Source organism: Phocoena sinus, chromosome 15 (genome assembly GCF_008692025.1).
Source record: "Phocoena sinus isolate mPhoSin1 chromosome 15, mPhoSin1.pri, whole genome shotgun sequence".
In the NCBI taxonomy this organism is placed as follows: Eukaryota; Metazoa; Chordata; class Mammalia; order Artiodactyla; family Phocoenidae; genus Phocoena; species Phocoena sinus.
In genome coordinates this window covers 86,087,483-86,113,005 of record NC_045777.1, presented here as the reverse complement: position 1 = coordinate 86,113,005, position 25,523 = coordinate 86,087,483, and the positions used below count along the sequence as shown (strand labels likewise).

The following is a 25,523-nucleotide window of genomic DNA, read 5'->3' as shown; positions in this document are numbered from 1 at the left end:
TCCTACAATACGTGGCCTTTGGCGCCTGGCTTCTTTGACTTAGGGTAACGTTCTCAAAGTCCATCCATACTGTGGCACACATCAGCACCGCATCCTTGTTATGGCTGAATAGCATTCCATTGTGTGAATGGACCACACTGCTTGTCCGTCCATCTGTTGATGGACATTTGGATTATTAACAAACACTTATTTTGCACAACACGTACCAAATGGGAACTCAAGGCAGGCGGGGTCCCTGCCCTCGCTGGGTCAGAACAGCAGGCTCTGAGGCCAGACCCCTGGGTGGGGATCCCTCAGTTTCCTCATCTGTAAAATGGGTGGTGGTGAGGCTTTAGAAAGTGAATACATGCGAAAGACTTAGAACAGTGCTTGGCACATCGTGGGTTTGGGGGAGCAGACACAATAAATTGCGACAGTTAGTGTGATGAATGCCAGGAAAGAAACAGACAGGTGCTGACAGAGGTACTTAGATGAGGTCAGGGAGGCCGTGTCAGTCTTATTTCAAGACCCAGATGGTGAGGAGGAACCAAGTAAATGAAACATCAGGGGGCCAGAGATCCTGGCACAAAGATACAGAATAAAAGGGCCTGCAGGGGTCCAGGACAGCGTCCAATAGGGAGACGTCGGCCAGGGACGCAAGCCACAGGCGTCATCTTAAATTTTCTTATCAGCCACGTTAAAGAAAGTAAAAAAAAAAAAAAATAGGTAAAATTAATTTTAAATAACATATTGTATTTCACCTAATAGAACCAAAATAGGATCATTGGGACATGTGATCAGCATAAAAAACATTGAGGAGACCTTCTGCATCCTTTTTCTTTTTCATCCTAAGACTTTGAAACCCGGAGTGTATTCACACGTACAGCGCATCTCGGTTTGGACAGAACATATTCAGGTGCCCAACAGCCTCGCTGGGGAGCAGCCCCCGTGCTGGATGGCGCAGAGGGAGGGCCTGTCGGAGGATGAGTGGGGCTGGAGTGCCGGGACCACACGGAGAGGAGGCGTGATGTGTCATCAAACTGGGCGGCAGGGCCAGGTCAGGGGGGCCCTGAGGGTCCTGGGAAGGAACCTGGAGAAGCTACTGGAGGGTTTCGGGTCTGAGACTGACAGGATGTGGCTTGCATTTGAAACAGATTGAAGAGGCTCAGATGGGGAACAGACTCTGGGGAGATAAGAATGGAGGAGGGGGGGCAGCCTGGGAGGCAGAGGATGACAGTTACCTTGGACGTCGGATGTTGGCAGTGGAAATGGAAGGGCTGACCGTTTCCACGGAGGAGAAGGACCTTATTAAAGTACCGGATGGTGTGCGCACACAAGATGTTACTGCTGTTGCCACCCCGGAGGTTTCCTGATACCGGAGACCACATCCGTTTCACTCACCTCTGTCTCCCTAGTGCCTGGCCCAGACCTCATTAAACAGTCACCGAGTGCTGGCAGAGTCCTACCTGGTTCTGAGCCCCCAGTCATTTGGAGGCCGTATGCACAGAAGCAGATTGCACGAGCTTCCCCAGGTAGTCTGCCTAACTAATCATCACAGCCTGGCCTATTAATAATGAATCTTTGCCTGAAGGGCCTCTCACTAGCCGTAATCCGTGTCACATCAGCTCCGTGACGCGTTTTTGGTAAGAACGCAAAGTCAGGAAGGGCACAGCAAAGGATGCCTCCAGGATGCCTCCAATCTGCCCCAGAAGGCACTGGGACCTCCTCTTCCCCACTCCCCAAATCACTTCTTCTCCACCTGGGGTCCCTGTGGGGAGAGGCCACATCCAAGGACTCCAGGTCCCAGGCCATCATGAACTTTCTGCAGGCTACTATGGAGATGGGATGTCTGGTCCCCATGGGGACAGGACATTCACAGAGTTGCCGGGTGAATGAGTGTTATGGGTTAAGGGGCTGCGAGACCCGGGACCAGCTAGAGTGGAGATTTCAAAGCTCCAAATGGTCTGGGAAAGAAACTGCAAGAGAGGCCAAAAGAGGAGAAATAGCTGAGATCACCTGCTGGGAGCGCAGCCAGCCGAGGGCAGCATCCTTGGGCGTTTTGAGGATAACCGACGGCCAAATTCCAGCAAGCTAAAGAAATCAGACGCTGACTGTAAAGCACAACTACGGGCTGGGAGAGAGGTGAGCAGCTCCCTCCAAGTCCCAGCCTGCCACGAAGACCCCACAGGCCTTCCCACATAAGGACTCATGCCAGCTAATCCCAACTGCTGCTTCTGTAGCTGTCTACGGTGTGCTTTAACATGTCTAGTGCCATGCTAGGTCTCTTTAGGCAGGAAAATTTGACCACAGAGAGGAAAGTGAAATCTCCAGAAAGAGACCAGGAAGCTGGTGATGCTTTCGTGGGGTCACCTTCCCCTTGGGGGGTAGGGCTCAGTTTTGAGGAATCTAATACTTTCCTCTTCATTCTGGGTCATCTGGACTCTTACGGGGCCGACTCATAAACCAGAACACGAATTTATTTTTATTATCATTATACGTGGTCATTTTCCCCTAGGGGAGCACGACGCAGTGGACTTTGGAGTGAGGCAGGCCTGGGTCTGAACCTGGCTCTGCGGCTTGTTAGCTGAGTGAGTGGGGAAAAGGGCTTCAACTCCGAAGCCTTGAAGGTGCTGCCTGTAAAATGGGAGTGAGGACAGCGTACAAGCTTCACAGGACGGCTGCAAGGAGTGAACGGATAACGTGTAGGAAGAGCTTAGCTCAGGTCCTGCCGCGTGGAAACTCAGCAGCACGTTTATTCTGTCAACACATCCTTCTGAGGACCTACTATGTGCCGGCACTCTGCTTGGCACTAATGAACTCAGGTCCTCCCCAGGCCTTCCTGCGTCTGTTTGAGAAGTGGGAACTTGTCAGTAGCCTCAGGCCGTGGCCTCCCCAGGGCAGCTCAGGTACAAAGCACGTGGCCAATTCTTACTCTTAGGTAAGAGTGCCCCTCTTCTGTTATGGCGCCGTACTGATAACGGACAGGCTCAGTGAATGACATCACCTTGCACTCAGTTACAACTTGGCTTGGTGCTTGTTGGTGAGGTGGGGGAAGGAGCCAGTCACTCCAGCAAACCAGCTCAAATGACCTTTCAGATGGGTGACCCCGGCTGGGGATCACCTCATTCATTTTACCTCAATTCTTGTCAGGTGGAATTTCCGAGGATGGTATTTTCTGAACCTCTTCCCAAATCGTGAGGAAGCAGAGGCCAGGGCTTGGAGACAGACAGTCAAACGAACTCCACTATAACCAGCTGGGCAACTTACGCGAGGTATTTCCCCACCTATAAAATCGAAATCATAACATCTCCAGGACCGTGGTGTGGTGAATTACATAATTAGTTAATACTAATAATACTCAGAAAGCGTAGGCTGCCATGGCTTCCACGTCAGAATGAGTGTGTGTGCGTCACTGTACATCCCCCCACCGCAGGAAACGACATCAATACCCTTCCCCACGAAACGCATCCTCCACCTGGGAAGGCAAACCAATACACCAGAGCAACCGGGAGAAAGCAAGACAAGTACATGCTAATCTGCTAGGATTAACAACCAGTACAGTCCAATGGTAGCTTCTGACTGATTTTTCACGATAACCTTGAGGGTAAGATAATAGAATTTGGATCGACTGTTTTTCCTGATAGGTGAACTCACAAGTTGTTGAACAGCATTACTTAAAGGGTACTGACAACAGCTCTGTCTTTATAAATGTTTGTTGAATAAATAAATAAACCTTGGGCAAGGTCTCAAGCAGTGACACCAAAGAGCTCATTTCTAGCCCCACTGTGTTCAACATTTTTGGCAATGATGGGAGTGGACACATAAAGGAGAATCTTACCAGTTCTGCAGGTCACACAGAGCTGGAAGAGATAGTTAATATGATAAATTATATAAATATGATAAATCAATATTTAAAGAGATTTGACAGGCAGGACTATAAGGCCCAAACCACAAGATGGAATTCAACAGAAACAGATGTATAGTGCTGAATTTCGCCCTGAAAAAGTGTACAAGGACGGGATAAGGGAGATTTGCATGGCAGAGACTTCTGGAAAAAAAAAAGAAAAAAAGAAACAAAAAACATCCTGGGCTCTTTTGATTAACTAAGTTCAAAGTGACACAACAATGTAAAACGGGTACTTAAAAAATAATGTAAGATTGTATGACGAAGGAAAATTCTGTATATGATGGAATTTCTCCCTTTCCTCCCATCCCTAACCCAGTGGATGAGAAATTATGAAGAATCTCTTAACTAGAAGACTGAACGAGAAAATGTAAGTCCAAATGGCAGCAGAAAAGGTCACTTCCAAGCTTGAAAGTGCCAGATACAGCAGTGGTCCTAGGGTGACGAGTTAGAACCCAGCCCGGGGCAGGAGCGTCCAGGCTGGCTGACCCCCTGCAAACCCCTCCACCTCCCATGGCCCGGCAGCAAACCTTGGGGCCATCTTCCCGCAGGTGAGAGCTGTGACTATGGGCTTGGGGGTCAGAGAGGCAAGGCAGTATCTGGGGTAAGGGATAGGGTGTGCAGGTAAAACCCAGGAGGAACAGGCGGTCTCAGAGCCAACAAAAGGGGTTCTTGAAGCATCTCTCCCCACAACACACCTGGGATCATGTCTCACACAAAGGCTGCAGTGAACAGATGCAGCCATGGCAGACAGCTTATAGAGAACAAGTGTCCAATGTAAATATAATCCCCTCACCAAGAAACACCAGACATTCAGGGCAACACCACGACAGAGGGACAACCACGTGCAACGAACAGCCTGCCCCAGGGGAGTGGTTCACAGAGCCAGCACAACGAACCACTAGACCACGCACACTTAACGTCCCCAGAAAGATGCAAGCGATATGGGCTCAGCCAACGGAGATTTAAAAGAACACGAACAAAAACCAGCAGGTGGACTGAATTTGCAGAATGGATACAGCCCACAACCGACTTGCTGAGCTGGAAGATTGAACTGAGGAATTCTCCCAGGATCCAGAAAAAAAAAAAAAGGCTGGACAGAATGAAAGCAAAGTCAAGAGAATGGAATCCCAGACCTTCCAACATTTCTCCTACAGGTGATTCAGAAGGGGAAAGTGAAAAGAATGGAGAAGATAAACTCAAAGACGTTCTAAGAAAAAAAACTGCCAGAACTGAAAAAAGCTGAGAAGTGAGAAGACCACGTCTATTCACACTGATGAAGTTTCAGAACACAAGGCTCACGAGGAAAAGTCCTAAAACCTGGAAGAGGGCTTCCCTGGTGGCGCAGTGGTTGAGAGTCCGCCTGCCGATGCAGGGGACGCGGGTTCGTGCCCCAGTCCGGGAAGATCCCACATGCCGCGGAACGGCTGGGCCCGTGAGCCGTGGCCGCTGAGCCTGCGCGTCCGGAGCCTGTGCTCCGCAACGGGAGAGGCCACAGCAGGGAGAGGCCCACGTGCCGCAAAAAAAAAAAAAAAAAAAAGTTATGCTGACACTATACTACAATGTACTATTAAGTGTACAATGGCATTATGTCTACAAAATGCATATACCTTAAGTACAACAAAGCTGGAAGAGATATACTGCCTACAAAGAAATGGAATAAGATCGACTAATTGGCAATACCAGATACAAGAAGATAATGGGGGCATTATCCTTCAAGTTCCAAGGAAAAATGATTTTTAAACTAGGAGCTATATTCAGCTAAACAATGACTCAAGTATAAGACAGGGAAAAAACATATTTTTCACATATGCAAGGACTCAAAATGTTTACCATCCACATACCTTTAATTAAACAATCACCAAATGATGCACATTAGTAAGGAGGAAAGAAATTCCAAGGGGAAAAAAATAGGATATAAGAAACAATGGTAGCTGCCCAATATGATGTGAATTGTGTCCCCCAGATTTACATGCTGACAGCCAAATCCCTTGTACCTCAGGATGCAAGTGTATTTGAAGATAAGGTCTTTAAAGAGGTGATTAAGTTAAAATGAGGCCATTAGGATGGGGTCCTAATAAGGATGGCAAAAGACATTCCATCCAAATAGTAACCAGAGAGCTGGGGTGACTATACTAATATCAAACAAAATAGATTCTAAGTTAAAAATGTTACAAGAGACAAAGAAGGATTTTATATATGGATAAATGGGTCAATCAATCGATTAAATATGTTATAAACACATATGCATCTAACAACAGAGCCCCCAAAATACATGAAGCAAAAATGGACAGAATTAAGGGGAGAAGCAGTAATAGTTGGAGACTTCAGTAACCCACTTTTAATAATGAATAGAACAACTAGACAGATGATCAATAAGAAACAATGATGAGCAAACAGTTACAGGAAAAAGTAGAACAAAGAGAACTTGATTTATTCTGCAAAAGGCAAGAAGCTTTAAAAAAAAAACCTTTGAGAAAAAAGAATCACAAGTTAAGGAGGGACAAAGCAGATTTTTTTTTTTTTTTTCGCGGTAGGCGGACCTCTCACTGTTGTGGCCTCTCCCGTTGCGGAGCACAGGCTCCGGACGCGCAGGTTCAGCGGCCATGGCTCGCGGGCCCAGCCGCTCCGCGGCATGTGGGATCTTCCCGGACCGGGGCACGAACCCGTGTCCCCTGCACCGGCAGGCGGACTCTCGACCACTGCGCCACCAGGGAAGCCCCAGCAAAGGAGATTTTATGTTACTAAGAGGAACTATCAAGTATCATGAACGTTTATGTGCCTCACAACATGGCTTTGAAGCACATAAAGCAAAACTGAGAGAAATACAAGAAGAAATTGGCAAAGACACTGTCACAGTAAGAGACTTCATGAACCCCCTAAGAAGCGGACCAATAAGCACGGTTACAGAGGATTCAAAATAATCAGCCTGTTTGCTCCTAATGGATCTACAGAACTCTGTACCCAACAAACAGGGAAGCCAAATTCTTCTCAAATACATGTGGAACTTTTACAAAAATTCACCATGTATTAGCCACCAAAAATTCAAGCAATAATGAAAAGCAGAAATAACATGTGGTATATTCGTTGATGAAAATATAAATTTTTTTTAAAATTGCAGAAGAATACCATCTCCAATCTATACACCAAAGAAACATTAAAAACATAAATTAAAAGTCATTTTTAAAGGAACAATAAGGAGATCATAAACTGCTAGAATATGAGTTCAGTAAGATGGTTAAATACAAGTTAACGTGTATCTCTCCAGATACTAAAACACACTGAGAAACAACAGGCTATAGTGGTACAGAGACAGATAATTAGATCGATGAACAAAAGCCTGGTAAACAACTCACCTCTGTGTAGAAGTTTAGTGCGTGATTAGGGTAACGTTTCACATCAACACAGGGGTAAAAGGAGTATTCAATAACTGCTGGGAGAATCTGCTAACAATTTGGAGAAAATTAAATTCCTACTTTGACCCTTTGCAGGAGTAATCTGCAGATAGATTAATGACTTAAAAATTAAATAATGAATTCCAAAAGTTTTATAGGAAGCAAAATTTAAAATATGCTTATAACCTTGGGATAAGAAAGGCCTTCCTAAACAAGGCATAATGTGCTAATGTCATTTGGGAAAAGACTGATGAATGTGAGTACATCATAACTTAACACTTCCGTGTGATGGAAAATAGTGCCACGAAGTTAAAGTGTAAGCTGTGTTCGAGGAAAATATCTGTAATATGTGAAACAAAGATTAATGTGCAGAATGCCAGTAAGAAAAAGACAAGGAACATGGTAGAAAAGGAAATTAGGAAAATGAACCAGCAAGTTACAGAGTTTTATGTGATCAGTAAACATGAAGCAGCAATACTTTGGCTCAGTAATAATCGAGGAAATATTTCAAACGATAAGATTTCATTCTGCACCTGAGTTTTGTCAGCTATAAAACAGGAACAATAAAGGAGCCCACCTCAAAAGACTGTCATGGGATTAAATGAGTCAATACATACAGGTAAAGCTCTTGGGGCAGTGCCTGGAACATAATCAACGACCTACAGGCATCAGCTGTGAGCACCTTTAACCCACTGCAGCAACCCGGGCAGCAAAAAATTTCAATTTTGGTAAAATAAAGTTTTGGCAAGAGTGTGAGGAAAAAATGCTCTCACGCTGTCTTGGTGAGAATATAAGTTGGTCCAGGCAATTTTTGTGGGCAATTTGGCAACATCCATGAAGACACACAATGCATGTACCCTATACCTGGCAATTCCGTGTTGGCACCTGAGCTAGAGAAACATTCACCTCTCTGCACAGGAGGCATGTGCAGACGAGGAAGAGCAAAGACTGGAAAAATTCCTAAATGCCCATCAACAGAGGGCTGATTACATTAAACACAATGCTTTTATGCTGCAGAAGACCTTGCAGGTATCAATGAGGATGAGGTGGCACTTACACTAGCATGGAAAGATCTATAAGACGTATTTTTTTAAAAAAATTATTAATTTGTGGCTGTGTTGGGTCTTCGCTTCTGTGCGAGGGCTTTCCCTAGTTGCGGCGAGTGGGGGCCCCTCTTCACTGCGGTGCGTGGGCCTCTCACTATCGTGGTCTCTCTTGCTGCGGAGCACGGGCTCCAGACGCGCAGGCTCAGTAGTTGTGGCTCACGGGCCCAGTTGCTCCGCGGCATGTGGGATCCTCCCAGACCACGGCTCGAACCCACGTCCCCTGCATTGGCAGGCAGATTCTCAACCACTGCGCCACCAGGGAAGCCCCCTATAAGGCGTATATATATATATATTTTTTTTGCGGTACGCGGGCCTCTCACTGCTGTGGCCTCTCCCGTTGCGGAGCACAGGCTCCGGATGCGCAGGCTCAGCGGCCATGGCTCACGGGCCCAGCCGCTCCGCAGCACGTGGGATCTTCCCAGACCGGGGCACGAACCCGTGTCCCCTGCATCGGCAGGCGGACTCTCAGCCACTGCACCACCGGGGAAGCCCCAGACGTATTTTTAAGCGAAGAAAACAAGCTGCAGAACAATAAGTGTTGTATGACGCTACTTCAGAAAACAAAACCCACAAAACTGAAACATGTATTTCTGTAGCTACACACACACGCCTAGAGAGGGGTCTGGAAGGTGCCACGCCAGACTGACAGCCCTCCTCAGGCTGTGTACCAGCACCGATGATATGCTAGTAAAGGAAAACCTAAGAGCTTTGTCTACATCACTTGAAAAAGTTAAAAGAATGTTTTCATGTATGAGTTTTTAGAAATAAAAATAAAACATAAAACAAACCCAAGCAACAATGCAATCTTGGCTACTTCATAATAGTGGGAGTAGAGTGCCCAGGTCCTAAGAGATAAAAGCCTCACTGTGTGTTGGGAGATCAGAAAACATCTGGAGTTCTGTGTCCAGTCTGAGCATCACGCTCTATCAGAATAATTCCCGATTTGCCCAGGACGACACTGGTTTATGCCTATTGCCCTGGTGTAATTATTAATAGTGCCTCTTCTTAGTCTTAAGAGTAAGTTTGATTTAAAGGAGCTCCAAAAAACCCCCACAAAAAACAAAAAACCCAAAACAACAACAAAAAACAACCAAAACCCAAAATAAAAAACGTCGGTAAAAATCTCCCAAAACAGGAACAGGACCTAATCACTGAACAAACACTGATGAAAGGAATCAAAGAAGGCCTTAATAAAGGGGGAGATATACCATGTTCATGGATTTAAAAACCTGACATGGTCAAGATGTAAATTCTTGCCAAACTGATCTACAGATTTAACCCAATTGCAATAAAAATCACAGCAGGACTTTTTGTAGATAAAGACAAGCTGATTTTCAAAACTTACATGGAAAGGCAAAGAAACTAGAATAATCAAAAAGATTTTGGAAACCTGATTTTGAAGCTACTATGAAGTTACAGTCATCAACAGAGTACTGGTGAAAGTATAGACACATAGATCAAAGGAACAGAAGAGAGTTCAGAAATTAAACCCACAGAAATATGGCCAAATGATTTTTGACAAAAGTTCAAAAGCTACTCAGTAGAGGAAAGACAGTCTTTTCAATAAATGGTGATGGAATAACTGAGAGCCCTGTGCAAAACAATTAACTTCAACAGATACCTTACCCCTTATATAAAAATTAACTCAAAACTGATCACATGTTTAACTATAAAACATCCAACTGTACAACTTTTAGAAGAAAACAAAAAATATTTGTGACGATGGGTTAGACAAGGAATTCTTAGACAAGACACCAAAAGCAAAGTACATGGTAGGAAAAATTGACAAATTGGACTTCTTGAAAATTAAAAAGTTTGCTCTGCAAAAGACACTATTAAAAGAATGAAAACACAAGCTACAGATTGGGAGAAAAGTTCTGCATATCACCTTTCAGACAAAGGATTTGATCCAGAACACAGAAGGAACTCTCAGAAGTTACCACTGAGAAAACAACCCAGTTTTAAAATGGTCAAAAGACTTAGACATTTTATCGAAAAGGATATATGAATGACAAACACATGATAAGACATCAATACCGTCAGCTATTAGGGAAATGCAAGTGAAAACCATGATGAGCTATTGATACCACGACACCCCTCCTTGCATCCTTCAAAGAAAAATCACTGACAGTACCAAGTACCTGCGAAGACGTGAAGCAAATCGAACTCTCACACGTTGCGAATGGGACTGAAAACTGGCACACACCAGCCACTCTGGAAAACTGTTTAGCAATCCCACTCTTAGATGTTCACCCTAGAAAAATGAAGACTTATGTTCCCACAAAGGCCTGTACACGGATGTTTATAATAGCTCTCTATAATTACCAGAATGGAAGCCACCCCGGTATCCGCCAAAGGGTGAACAGACGTGGTACATCCATACCATGGATACTACCCAGCAGTGCAGAGGAACAAATTATTGATACACACGGTAACACGGATGAATCTCAAAGGCATTGTGTTGAGTGAACGAAGCTCGTCTCCAAAGGCTACATACCGGACGATTCCATTTGTACAATATTCTTAAAACAGAGAAAACTACGGTGTCAGAACCCCAGTGGTTGCCAGGGTTGCGATGAGGGAAGGGTGGATTACCGAGGAGCAGCTTCAGGGAGTTATCTGGGGTGATGGAGCGGTTCTGAATCTGAATTGTGGTGGTGTGGTCGCTTGAATCCATATACGCGCCCAAATTCATAGAACTACACACGGAAGGGAGTCAATCCTCTATCTGTTAATTGAGACGAAAAATGTCCTGGTTTGGACAGTAAGTTATAAGGTCACCCTAACTACCCAGGAGAAGATGGAGTTGGTGATTAACATGAAAACCCAAACAAGGACAACGGAGGCACTTGGGATCACAGATACCAACAACGACTAACCTTGTTCTCGGGTGCTTTGTGCCAGGCGTGGCGCTGAGCCCCACAGAGCCGATGTCTTACTTAAATGTATCTGATAGATCCCGACGACACCCCCATTTCACAGAAGAGGAATCAGGGCTAAGCGAAGTTGGGAGTCTGCCCGCTGTCACAGAGCTCCTATTGGCAGAGGCCGGATTTAAACCGAACCTGTCCAGCCCCAAAGCTGAACAAACACAGCCACTGAGTCGTGCTGCTTCTCCGCCTGCCGCTGCTGGGAAACCAAAGGCTAAAATAAGAACTGATCATGTTCTACATGACTGCTGAACAGGGGAGGGAAGGAGGGAACGGAGCAGAGGGCCACCTTCCCACACCTGAATGCTTGTCACCTGCCTGGGCCCCTTCTCCTCATTCGGTGTCACCTCTCATACATCACGGGTCACTAGGGAGGGAGACTGTCGGGGACCCCCTACAGTGTCTTCCTGCATCCCCTACAAGGTTGGACTGGATCAAAGTTCCTTCCAACTCTAAGAATCCACGGTTTCTTCCTTCTTATGGAGGTGAAATTCACACAACGTACAATTAACCACTTTCAGGGTACAATTTAGTGGCATTTCATAAATTCACAATGCTGTACAACCATTATCTCTACCTAATTCCAAACATTTCATCACCCCTAAAGGAAGCCCCAAGCCCATTCGGCAGTCAGGTCCTCCCCCCCAGCCCTTGCCAGCCTCCAATCTGCTCTCTGTCTCTTTGGAGTTGTCAATTCCGGACATTTCATGAAGTGGGATCCTACAATAAGGGGCCTTGTGTGTCTGGCTTCTTTCACTGAGTGTAATGGTTTCTCCTCATTGTAGCCTATGTCACTGCAACGTCCCTTTTTACGGCTGAATAACAGCATTACCGCGCTTTGTTTATCCATTGATCTGCTAATGTGTATTTAGGTTATTTCCACCTTTTGGCTTCTCCACTATTTTGTGAACAGTGTTGCCATGAACATCCGTGTGCAGGATTTGTTTGAAAACCTGTTTTTGCTTCTTCTGGGTACCTACCTAGGAGTGGAATTGCTGGGTCACATCGTAATTCTGTGTTTAACCAACTGCGGGACTTTTTCACAGGGCCTGCACCACTTTACGTTCCCACTGTGCTTTCTTTTTTAATCATAAAATGCAATGGAAATTCAGGAGGTAGGCAGCAGTGCTGAGGAAAGGCCAGAACAGGTTTCACGGGGCTTAAGTGAGACACACGACAGGTGGGCTCTGTACCGGCTGACGGCAGAGCAGGTGGTACAGGCAGGGAGCACCCTGGGGTGGCGCTGCAGGTGGGAGCAGGTGGGGCCTGCGTCTGGGTGACTAGCTGGGCTGAGTGCATACACTGAGTCTAGAAAGCTGACCTGACTGGTGGTTTGAGGGCCCTCTAGCAGAGGTGGCCTCGGGCATGTGTCGCCAGTGCCCCTTTGCCTCTGAGTGGATAATGGGAAGTCTGCAGTAAGAGGCAGACAGGCCGGGAGGGAGGGCGGTGGGCCTCGTAACGAGGTCACTCTTTTGTCCTGACCGCTCCGTGCAGAGAGGCAGGGCACCAAGAGCTGTCATCTGCTTCCAAGTGTCATGAAAGAGACGTGTCACTCGGGGATGATACCAAACTAGATTTCGCGTGTGACTGAAGCAGGGAATTAGGCAGCTCCCGCTTCTTCTCTCTCTGACTTTAAAGTGAACTCCCAGAAGCTCCCACAGAGGGTCGGGCGAGCCGATTTAAAACAAACTAGCTCAGCCCGATGCCCACCGAGGTGCTCCATAATACCGGGAATGGCAGCGGGGGGTGAGGGGACGGCATGAACCTTAAATACTTCTCCTGCAGCCAACCCTCCCGCTCTGCTCTGGGGACCCGAGGGCTGTAGATATGTGAGAAAGGTCTCCACTGAGCCCAGGAGCTTCACTGCGGCCAGCTGCGGTACTTAACGTTGCACCATGATTTCTGGCGCCCAGGGCGGGTGTCTTGTGTCCTGACCTCCTCTTTTTATAGGGACACCAGTCCTATTGGATTAGGACCCACCCTAGTGACCTCATTTTACATTAATCACCTCTGTAAAGATCCATCTCCACCTACAGTCAGAGGTGCTCACCGTTAGAACTTTAACATGAATTTGGGGAGGGGACACAATTCAGCCCATAGCACTCCCCCGGCTCAGGGGCCTTCGGCATGGAGTGGCTCCTAGGCCAGCTCCCTCCTCACCTGGCTGAGTCAGGTGACTCTGCGTGGGCAGCAGGTTCCCCACTCTGATTCTAGAGCCCGCCCAGGGAAGTAATTAAGGGCATCGAGACTCTCTTACTTAAAATACCAACATTAGGCACTGACTCACCGGCAGGCTGCATCCAGGAATCTCAAACCACTCTCATAGCACCATTAGTCAAAACTCACAGAATCTCGGTGGAACTTGAGGTGACTCATCCACCTGGCAGATGAGAAAGCAATGGTCCTGGAGAACGGAACTCTGAGAGTGCCCGTCTTCCACTTAGTAACGTTAGGGCACGTTAAGGCCTGGTTCTTAGAAACAGGTAAAACTGGGATGCGGCGTTAGAAGGATATGGAATGTCAGGCGGCCAGGGCCGGGGTGACCCAACTCACGTCACCTGAGACCTCTGGAAGGGTGGGCCCCTCCACCTTTGAGATCAAACAAGGCCACTGAGGGCAAGGCCAGAGCGTCTGGGGAGAAAGATCCTGAGCGAATGGAGTTCGACGGCACCTTGTCTCGTGTTTCTTCCCAGCCGTCCTGGGTCCCCCTGCGGCTCCTGGATCAAGGGATGGAGTCCAGTGGGATGACATTATCACCTGAGGCCTGAGTTTGGCCAGCAAAACGCTGGGAGCTTCAACTGAATCCAAGATCCCAGGAAAACAAAGTTCTGGGGCTTTTAGGACAAGCCCAGGCGTCTGACTCCAAAGCGGTGAAGTGCTAGTGTAACAACCTGTGATTTACATTCAATGCGCAGGAATCTACTCTTTGCCCTCGGGGCTGTTTCTCATTCTCCAGAATGTTCTCCCAGATCCAGGCCGAGAATGTCTTAATGTCAAGGGCTGTTTCTCACCATCTCTGCCTCTCCTGGGTATACCTTGGTATCTCCCGTGAAGGCTTTACAGTACTGAGTTCAGAGCCCAGCCCCAAATAAGGATGTGATTAGCCCTGGTGTTGCCCAGGTGAGGTCAGCTCGGGAAGTTGCTCCTAACTTCCAGGTGGAGAACGTCTGCACCTAAGCTCCCGGCTTTCTCAGGGACCCAAGGCGGAGAGGGGCAGGGAGCCAGGATGGGAGGAGGTGCGGGAAGGGGGAGGGGCCCAGGTGAGACCCTCGGTGCCAACCAGCGCCTCTCAAAGTTCACTGCACGGAGGAATCACCTGGGGCTCTTTTTTAAAAAATTTATTTTATTGAAGTATAGTTGACGTGCCATGTTGTGTTAATTTCTACTGTACAGCAAAGTGCTTCAGTTATACATATATACATTCTTTTCCATCATGGTTTATCCCAGGAAATTGAATATAGTTCCCTCTACTATGCAGTAGGACCTGTTGTTTATCCATTCTATATATAATAGTTTATTTTTAATTTGCCTTCCCAGTTATTGTTTTCTTTCTTTCATTTTTTTCTTTTTGACCGCGCCACGCAGCATGCAGGACCTTAGTTCCCCGACCAGGGATCGAACCCGCGCCCCCTGCATTGGAAGCGCGGGGTCTTAACCACCGGACCGCCAGGGAAGTCCCTCACCTGGGGCTCTTGAAATGATTCAGAAAGTCTGGGGTGGGGTCTAGGAGCCTGGATTTCTAACGAGAATCCAAGAGACGTCAGAGCTGCTGATCTAATGACCACGCTTTTGAGAAGAGAAAGGAGCACCAGAGAAGAGTCACCAGTAAATGCAGAGAAAAACATTACTTGAAATGCTTTTAGGACTTCCCTGGTGTCCAGCGGGTAAGACTCCGCGCTTCCACTGCAGGGGGCGCGGGTTCCATCCCTGGTCGGGGAACTAAGATCCTGCAGGTTACGCGACACGGCCAAAAAAAAAAAAAGAAAAATGCTTTTGGCTGAATTTCCAGTTAAATGCATACACATTCCTCTCTGCTCTCTCCTGAAAATGCACCAGTTCAACAGTAAAGGAAGGTGTGTGTGGGTGTGGGTGTGTATGTTCACATGGTCATAGAGAATGGAGAAGACCGCAGCAGATGAGAGATGTCAGCAAAATTTTGGAAAACGGAAAGCAGCAAGGGACCACTATTTGGGGGAAGATTATGTGGTCTAAAAGCACTTCCACCATAATATATCTAAAATGCCAGATAAAATACTTTAAAATATTTATTAAAGTGCATAACTGACCGGGCAAGACACGAAGAGAAGTCCTCAGGGGCCGAAAGTGAATTGGCTGCAGAAGTCCAGAGAAGTCAGGGAGGGAACAGGTGCTCAGGCTGCCCCGAAGGCCTCTCCTAAGCCCAGGTGAACCGATCGGGGCCAGACTGCAATGGGGAGTCAGACCAGAGACCCTGGCCTACAGCACGGGGCCCCTCAAGGGCTGCATTCCTACAGAAGCGATGAGTTACACAACCCACAGACGGGGAGACAGCGAGGAAACCCATCTGTCTCAGCCTTAGCTGAGTGGAGGGGAAAGTCTCCTCTCCACCGCTTTCATGTGGCTTGAGGACCTTAAATTCACTCGACTTCATGGGCCAAAAAGCACCAAACTGAGGATTTAATTTAAATCACCCTGGGCTTCCCTGGTGGTGCAGTGGTTGAGAGTCCGCCTGCCGATGCAGGGGACGTGGGTTCGTGCCCTGGTCCGGAAAGATCCCACATGCCGCGGAGCGGCTGGGCCCGTGAGCCATGGCCGCTGAGCCTGCGCTCTGCAACGGGAGAGGCCACAGCAGTGAGAAGCCCGCGTACCGCGAAAAAAAAAAACAACAAAAAAACCCTAAATCACCCCATACTCTTGTGCTGCTGGAGGAAATATAAGTTAGTACGACCATTTTGGAAAACTGTGAGTATTAAAGCAGAAGTATCCTGTGGACGCCCTTAGTTCCACTCCTACTTACGAATCTGAAAGGAAGTCGTGGTATGTTCCCACAACACGTGCACAAGAAGTGTGCAGAAGCACCGTCATCATCCCACAAGTGGGAACGGCTCACGTGCTCACCAGCCACAGAAGAGATCCCCAGAATGGAATATAATACGACAAAGCAAAATGAACCCTGCCGCTCGCGCATCAACCTGGATGACCCTCACGGACACATGCTAAGTGAAAGAGGCCAGGTACGAAAAAAGAGCACAGACTGGATGACTGCATTTACACGAAAACTGGCAAAACTATGCTCAGGACAGTGGTGACCTTTGAGGGGAAGAAGTAACTGGAAAGAGTAGGAGGGAATTCTGTAGTTCTGATCACCTTCTGTTTCTTGGTCACAAAAGCTGTTCGCTAATGATTTGTATTTTTTTGTATGTATGTTATATTTCAATAAAGCGGTCACATTAAACAAACAGTGATCCCTTCATACTACACCCAGTCATCGGCAGAACAAACCCACACCGTCTTCGGGGGGAGCAAACCCTCAATCGGACTTCAAAATTTTCCTGGAGATAAAGTTTCAAAGAACATGAGCTCACGATTTTAAAGAAATCATAAAATGAAACAAAGCCCAATAACCAATAGTTAGCAGGACAGCAAATGCAGCATCAGATACACAAGGAATTCAGATATCAGAAGTTGATCAAATACAGAATTATGATATTTAGGATGTTTAAATAAATAAAAAAGAGAACCAAAACATAAAAAGTAAATAACCACTCAAAATAAACAGGCAGACCTCTAAAAGAACCAAACAGAATTAGAAATGAAAAACTATCATCATTGAAATTAAAAACTTTATGACTAAAATGGTTAGAGATGAAATGACGTGGAATTTGGGATTTGCTTTAAAGCAATCCTGCGAGGGGAGAAGTGGTGGGGTATAAAGATATACAGGAAGGGACTTCCCTGGTGGCGCACTGGGTAAGACTCCGCGCTCCCAATGTAGCAGGCCTGGGTTCGGTCCCTGGTTGGGGAACTAGATCCCTCAGGCATGCTGCAAGAGTTTGCATGCCACAACCAAGGAGCCCTGGAGCTGCAACTAAGGAGCCCGCCTGCCACAACTAAGACCTGGTGCGACCAAATAAATATTAAAAAAAAAAAGATATACAGGAAGAAGGGCCACGTGTGGATAATTACTGAACTTGGACAATGGGAAAAAGGAGGGGGTTCCTTATTTGAATCTCTCTATTTTGTATGTTTGAAATTGTCCTTAGTCGTGTGGTTTTTAAAGCCCTCAAAGGATGGTTAAACAGTAGAATAGATACACCTGAGGTGAGAATTAGTCAACAAAAAAACAGATATGGAAATATTACTCGGCCACTAAAAAAATGAAATATTGCCATTTGCAGCAACATGGATGAACGTAGAGAATATTATACTTAGTGAAGTAAGTCAGACAGAGAAAGACAAATACTATATGATATCACTTATATGTGAAATCTAAAAAATAACACAAATGAATCTACACACAAAACAGAAACAAACTCACAGACATAGAAAACAAACGTACAGTTTACCAGAGGGGAGAGGAAGGAGGGCAGGGACAAATTAGGAGTATGGGATTAACAGATACAAACTACTAACCAAAAATAGATAAGCAACAAGGATTTACTTTTATATGCACTGGGAAACGAAAAAACTCATATGACTTGCTTTACTGAGGTGGTCTGGAAGCGAACCTGCGAACCTGCAGTATCTCCAAGGTGTGCCTATGCAGCTGTTTCAGTAAAAAAAAAACACAAAAGTGTAGAAAAAGTACTTGATAAAATTTGACATGCATTCCTGATAAAATATATTGGTGAACTACGAATGGAAAGGAAATAAACGTTACTACCTAATTAAATATATCCACAAAAATCCTCTAGCAAACACAATAGTTAAAGGTGAAGCTTTGAAAGCTTCTCCTTCAAGATTGAGGCCAAAGCATAGATGCTCACGATTACCGCTATTATTCAATGCTTTACTGGGGATGCCAACCAGCACAGTAAAAAAAATAAACGAAGAAAAGAAAAGGAAACAAAGGGTCTAAGAAATGGTAAAAAAGAAAACACTGTCATAATTCACCAATGATATTATCTACATAGAAAAATGAAAAAAAGTCTAGAGATTAGCTATCAGAATGTTAAAAAGAGTTTAGTATAGTTATGAATCCAAGGTTAAATATAAAAGAGATCAACTGTGTTTCTCTACATTAGTAACAACATAAATGCAAAGTTTTAGACTTTTAAAAGTTTTAAAGTTTCATATTCTTTATAATAGCAGTAAAAACCAAAAGATATTAGGAATAAGTTGAACAAAAACTAAGCAAGACCTTTATAGCTTTAAAGCTTTACTGGAAGACATTATAGAGGATCTTTAAAAATGGGAAGACAAACCAAGTTTGCAGATGAAAAAACTTATTATCATAAAGATGCTAGTCCCCCCTAAATTGATCTACAAATTTAATACAATTGGAATCCCAACAGAGTGTTTAATAGAACACAAGAAGCTGGATCTCAAGTACATAAGTAGAAGCAAAGGACCAAAAGAGTCAAGACACATCTGACAAAGAACACGGTCAGTAGACTGATAGAGCTAATGTAAAGCAGTAAGTGGCGAGGACGGTAGCTGTTCCTGAAATTCCATTCTCTTTTTCTCTGGGTGCATGGACTGAATTCTTCTCAATGCAATGTGAACAAAAGTGCTGTGCTTTGCTTCTGGGCCAGGTCCATACTAAACCTCCCGTATGTGCACCTTTCTGCCCTATTCTTTCTGCTGCCTGGATGCAAACAGCACTGTAGCCTAGGCATGGTGGGGCACGTGATGGAAAGAGCCTGGGTGCCTGAAGCACTGCATGGAGGAGAGCTATCCTGCTGACCTGAAAGCCACCCTGATTTTACATAAGAAAAAAAATACATACCTCTTGCTCTTTAAGACCTTGATACTTGGGGGGGTCTATTTGTTACGCAGTGTAGCTGACCCTAACTAATATCTTACAGTAATGAAGACAGCTTGGTATTGACCTCTGGTTTCAGCTACAACATGTAAACAGCTTGAAAGTTATCATTGCCATCCTTGCAAGAAAAAGCTGGACAAACTGAAAACCAACAATTTTCTTGGACCCACCAGAGAACTAAGGCCACAGGACAAATGGCACCCTGAAAGCCCGAGAGATGGGGACATCTAGAGGGATACAGCAAATGAGATCTACTTATAGGGAGAAGAGTTTGCTGGAGCCATAAACAGGAAGGAACACTTAAATGGTGATTTTGATGAACTGCTGGAGGCTGAGTGAGGACCAGCGTGAAAGTGAAAAGCTGGAGGGGACATAGGCTTAGGGGGCCACCACACTCTTTTGGGTTTACCCCCAGGAATCCCTCCAGGTTTTCATGGAGAGGATCCCAGAAAGACCCCCTGGTGTCTCTGGCAGAGGGAGGGGAAGACAAACCACTGTGAAGTAGACCCAGAGCCTTAGTCAGAACAAAGGCCTTTTCTCCAGGGGAGAGGACTTGGCCAGATGCAATTCAGAAGCCTTATCCCACCCAGGTGAAGAAGTTCCTCCATTCTCCGGACCCCTCCAGCCTTCCTGTCTCACCGAAGTGGGAGGAGAGACCACAGTCAACAGGACCAGGCTTCGAGGAGACAGGCTGGGAATGCTGCGCCTGGGGAGGGAGTGGGGGGCAGGGGCAGAGAGGAAAACTACGTCACCGGAGAAGCCCTCGTGAATGCCTCAGCCCCGAAACACAGCCCACGAAAGGACTGAAATTTCGTCGTAGATTATAGACCATTCCCCTCCCCCCACAGCAACGGGGCTCCAGTACCACGGTGGTTACAGCCACAAGAGCTGAAAAAACCAGACTCTCTTTAAGGAGGAGAACAGGGGGACGCCCAGGGTCAAGAAGGGAGACACAAGCAGGGGTACTCGAGGAGCTGAAGCTTCTGGCACCTACAGCTGCAAAAAGTACCGAACGGAGCCCAAAGCCTGGCCTGATTAACAGATACCCTCACACTTAAAGCCCTAACGCCCTCTTTGCCTCAGTTCCTATTACCCAACACAGCATGTATGTCTCTCAATAAGAAAGCACAAGGTATGCCAAAAGGCAAGAGAAAATAACATTTTCAAGTGACAGCCAAGAAAAAATACATTTTGAAGTAACAAAGCAATGATCAGAACCAGACTCAGATATGACACAAATACTGGAATTACTCTAGACAGAGAATTTCAAATAACTGTGATTAATAGGTTGAGGGCGCTAATGGAAAAACTGGACACCATGCAGAAGGGGAATGTAAGCAGAGAAAAGGAAGCTCTTAGGGAGAATCAAAAACACAGTGTCAGAAATAAAGTGTCTTTGACAGGCTCGTCGGTAGACTGGATGTGGCCAAGGGAAAAAATCAGCGAGCTTGACTATAGGTCAATACAACTTGCAAACTGAAATGTAAAGTGAAAACAGAGTGAAAAGAAAACAGGGCAGAATAAGCAAGAGTTATTGGATGATGTCATAAGTGTAGTCTAATGTGATGAGCAGAGGGAGAAGCAAAAGAGAGAAAGCAAAACAAACAGCTGAATTACTAATGGCCAAGAACACTACTAATAGTTGAATTAATACTGGATCTGTAACCAAACCACACAGATGCAGGAAGTTCAGAGAATACCCAGCAGGGTAAATAACAAGAAAAACACACCTGGGCACATTAGATCCAAATTGCAGAAATGCAAAGATGAACAGAAAATCCTGAAAGAAGCCAGAGAGGGGAAAAACACCTTTCCTATGAAGAGAGAAGGAAAAGGATCACAGTGGACCCCTTATCAGAAACAACGCAAGCAAGAAGGGAGTGGAGTGAGATACTGCAAGTGTTAAGAGAGAAAAGGCTACCAGCTCAGAAGTCAATTTCCAGCGAAATCGTCCTCAAATGTGAAGGAGAAATGAAGACTTTCTCAGGTAAACAAAAATGGAAGAAACTTATGGCCAACAGGCTTGCCCTGCAAGACATGTTAAAAGAGGATCTGTGGGCAGAAGAAAAACAACATTAAAAAAAACACCCAAAACATAAAGAAAGGAAGGGCACTGGTGCAGGAATAAATATAAGTCAAATAAGATCTTTTCTTTTCTTTTTTTGGCCCTGCCCATTGGCTTGCGGGATCTTAGTTCCCTGACCAGGGATGGAACCCTGGCCACGGCAGTGAAAGCATCGAGTCCTAACCACTGGACCGCCAGGGATTTCCTTATTCTTAATTGATCTACAAGATTACTGTTTTGTGTTTTTTTTTTTTTGCGGCACGTGGGCGTCTCACTGTTGCGGCCTCTCCCGTCGCGGAGCACAGGCTCCGGACGCGCAGGCTCAGCGGCCATGGCTCACGGGCCCAGCCGCTCCGCGGCATGTGGGATCTTCCCGGACCGGGGCACGAACCCGTGTCCCCTGCATCGGCGGGCGGACTCTCAACCACTGCGCCACCAGGGAAGCCCAAGACTACTGTTTTTTAAAGTAATCACAGTAACAACGTATCACGTAACTGATAGTGGATGGTGAGTGAAATAATGGATAACAATCTCAGAGGGTCGGGAGGGAGGAACTGCGAACACTGGGTTATAAGGCGCCTGCTCTACATGTGAAACCATCCAGTGTCATTTCAAGGGGGACGTGGATTAGTTAAAAATGTATTTTCTTAACTACAGGGCAGCCACTAACAACAACTTAACAAGAAGTACAATTGATATGCTGGGAGAGGTAAAATGGGAACATGAAATGCTCATTTAAAACCTGAGAAGGCAGAAAACAAAGGGGGAAAAAGACAGCCTGGTATTTTTTTTGGCAAAAGACAAATAGATCTAAGGAACAGAATTGTGAGCTCAGATTTAGAGCCAGGGATACAATGCATGAGAAACTCGCAACCGCAGGTCAGAGGGGAAGGGATGGGGCTGGGATAGCCCTTGTGGAAATAAATTTAATTTATTAACACATTTAATTGGATTTCAAACCACTCACAAAAATAATTTCCACAGACTGAAATATGAAGGCTCTTTGTTAGTATTCTTTATAATATATGTATATATTCTTTTGTTTGATTTTTTAAAAAAGAAATTTAATTTATAATGTAAAAATGTCTAATGTGAGTAGAGAAGGAGAAAACCTAAGCGCTTAATGGTAGAAGAGCTGGAAGGAACAAAAGACAATTTGCTCTGCAGAATCCCAGAAAAGCCCAGAAAATAGAGGTACCTTGGACCACAGAAGGTGGACAACCAGGGTGGGCTTAACACCAGGAGGATTGGCTGAAGATATGTAAAAGGGGGCAGTTGACGCCCCAGATTCTCTCCCCAGCTCTGGCAGAAGGAACGTTTACTCACTAGAAAACCGGACTCTGGTGTGAGGGATAAGGGGTCATCCAAAAAGTAGGTGATTAAAATGTCAGAGGAGTGGGAGGGGTGGGCTGGAGAACTGTTATTTTTTATTATGAGCCATGTGGAAGTATTTGATATTTTGAAGCAGTACATATATTACGTAAAGATAAAAATTAAACTTAAAAAAAAAAAAAAAAACCAAAAATTATGGTCTTTCTGGACTTGGTCGTTAGGATGGCTTTCTCCATGCTGGTCCAGGGCACAGACCAGGAAGCACTGCCCCAGGAGCCCAAGCCTCCCCAACGGCAAATCCTGTCCTTCAGCTTTGCAGGACATCAGCGGGGCCAGGTCTCCAGGAGAGGAAGTGGTCCAGGGAATAGAGGGTGCTCCTGTAATGACTTCAAAATTTCTTTCCAACTTTGTCTTTCATTTTTTCCCCAAACTCAATAATCTATCATTTACCTTGCCTTGCTTCAGGCGATGTCATTAATAACAATGGAAAAAGCATTTTTTTTGCTTGTCACCTTTCTTCAAAGGACCTCAGATTGTCTCTAAACTTTAAAGTGCATACAAAGTACCTAGGAATTTTGTTAAAATGCAGTCTAATTCAGCTGGCCTGGGGTGGGGCCCGAGAGTCTGCATTTCTAACCAGCTCTCAGGTGAGGCCGATGCTGCTGGTCCATGGACCACACTCTGAGAAGCAGAAGGACATAAAGCAACTTTATGGGGTGATGGACATCTTTTACATCTTGCCTGCGGTTGTGGTTACATGTGTGTATACTCTTATCAAAATTCACTGGACTGTGTACTTAAAATGGGTGTGTTTTATTGTACGTACGTTATCCTTTATTAAAGGAAAAATCCATTCTAGATGGATTATAGATCTAAATGCGAAAGATGAAACAATAAATCTTTGAGGAGGAAACACACACTTTGGGGTAGGCATATCTTTCTTTCTTTTTTGTTTTTTTGAACCACACATATAATTTTAATTTTTAAGTAGCCACATTAAAAAATGTAATGGTGTCTTCCCTGATGGCGCAGTTGTTGAGAGTCTGCCTGCCGATGCAGGGGACACGGGTTCGTGCCCCGGTCTGGGAAGATCCCACGTGCCGCGGAGCGGCTGGGCCTGCGAGCCATGGCCGCTGAGCCTGCGCTCCACAACGGGAGAGGCCACAGCGGTGAGAGGCCCGCGTACCGCAAAAAAAAAAAAAAAAAAAAAAAAGTAATGAAACTGGATAAACTAACAAGGCATATCTTTCTTAAACAGGACTCAAAAAAGAGTGAACCATGATGGAAAAACCCACACGAGCTGGACTACATTAAAATTTAAAACTTCTGTTATTCAGCAGACTCTAATAAGAGAGCGAAAGGGCAAGCTATAAACTGAAGGAAGATATCTGCAATACATTTATCTGACAAAGGACTCCTCATATATGAAGAACTACTCCAACTGAATAAGAAAAAGACATGACAAGAGAAAAGTGGGCAGAACTCTAACAGACATTCACAGAGGAGGACGGCCAAAATGGCCGATCAGTACATGAAAAGGCACTCGGCTCAGCCACAAGCCACAAGTGAAACGCAAATTAAAACTGCACGATGCTTTGTTTTGACTGCACCCCCACCGGAATAGCTAAATGAAGAGACAGACAATGCTGTGTGAGAAAAGCTGTGGAGCAACTGGAATGCTCTTCCACTGCTGATGGGGTGTAGTTTGCAACAACGTTCTTGGAAAACTATTTGGTGGTATTTATTAGAGCTGAATATAAACATACACTAAGATCCAGCAAATCCACTCTTGGGTGGAAATACAAGCCCGTGTCTCCAAAAGGTAAGTGTAGAGTCCTCAGAGCGGCCTCGTTCATAATGTCCTCACATTGGAAACAGCTCGGTTATCCATCAGTGGTAGTCTCGATAAAATGTGCAACCGTCATAAAACAGACTCTCGCTGGCAATATAAACATGAAAGAACTACTGCCACCTGCAACATTGTGGATGCATCCAGGGTCATCAGATAAAATACAGGGCGCTCAGTCAGATTTGCATCTTGAATAACCAAGCATTTTGAAGAACGTGAATGTCCCGTGCAGTATTTGGGACAGACTTATACTAAAAATTACTACGCTATGAAAAGCCATTCTTGTTTTTCGTTAAAATATTATTTTTCAGCTGGTCCCATTCTGTTTCACGATCTGGGTGCTGGGGACACCGTGTGTTCACTTTGCGAAAATCCGTCGTGCTGCACACGTAGGATGTGTGCACGCCTCCTGCATGAATGTTATGCGTCCATACGAAGTTTACTTAAAGACACAGCCTACCCTGGCCCACGTCCCATCAGAGGGGGCCCTCCGTGCCTCTTGCCCCCAGTCTCCCATCCGTTCTCCGCACCGCTGTGTGTGATCTTTCAAACCGGCACATCCATCCTGGCGCCCAGTCACGGCTCAGTCGCGCCAGTATCTGGTGCTCGCCCACAGGACAGCACCTGCCCCCTCGGCAAGGCATCCGGGGGCTCTCGGTGGCCCCTCCTCCCCCGTCCCCACATCTTCCCGTCTTTTTGCCAACACTGACACTCATCACACCTCCATGGCTGGGCACGTGCGGTTTCTCTACTTAGAGGGCCCTTCCCACGTCTCTGCCTGGCAAAAGCTTCGTTATTTTCCAAGTCTCATTTCAGCTTCTATCGGGCCTGGGGGTCTCTGTCTCCCTGGGCAGACCCGGGTGCCCCTCTCTCTCACACCCGTCTTCAATGCGTGCCTCCTTTATCTTGCAACTGACTGTCTCCTCACCTGAGTACAGGCTTATTGGGGTGAGGACCCCGCCCTTACATCTTTTTATCCCTGGCACCTAGCGGAGTGCCC

General features: G+C 45.9%; 1 protein-coding gene across 5 annotated transcripts in view; it reads right to left on the bottom strand.

Moving 5' to 3' along the window:
• Positions 1–25,523, bottom strand: part of CARD11 (caspase recruitment domain family member 11) — a 110,063-nt gene that overhangs the window by 71,109 nt on the left and 13,431 nt on the right. The window contains exon 1 of one of the 5 annotated variants that reach the window (XM_032604527.1): positions 3,115–3,138. The exons of the other annotated variants lie outside the window; for them this stretch is intronic. The gene's annotated coding sequence lies outside the window, so the exon portion shown is untranslated. Of the gene's footprint in view, positions 1–3,114; positions 3,139–25,523 lie in introns of those variants that run through there. 5 annotated transcript variants of the gene reach the window in all.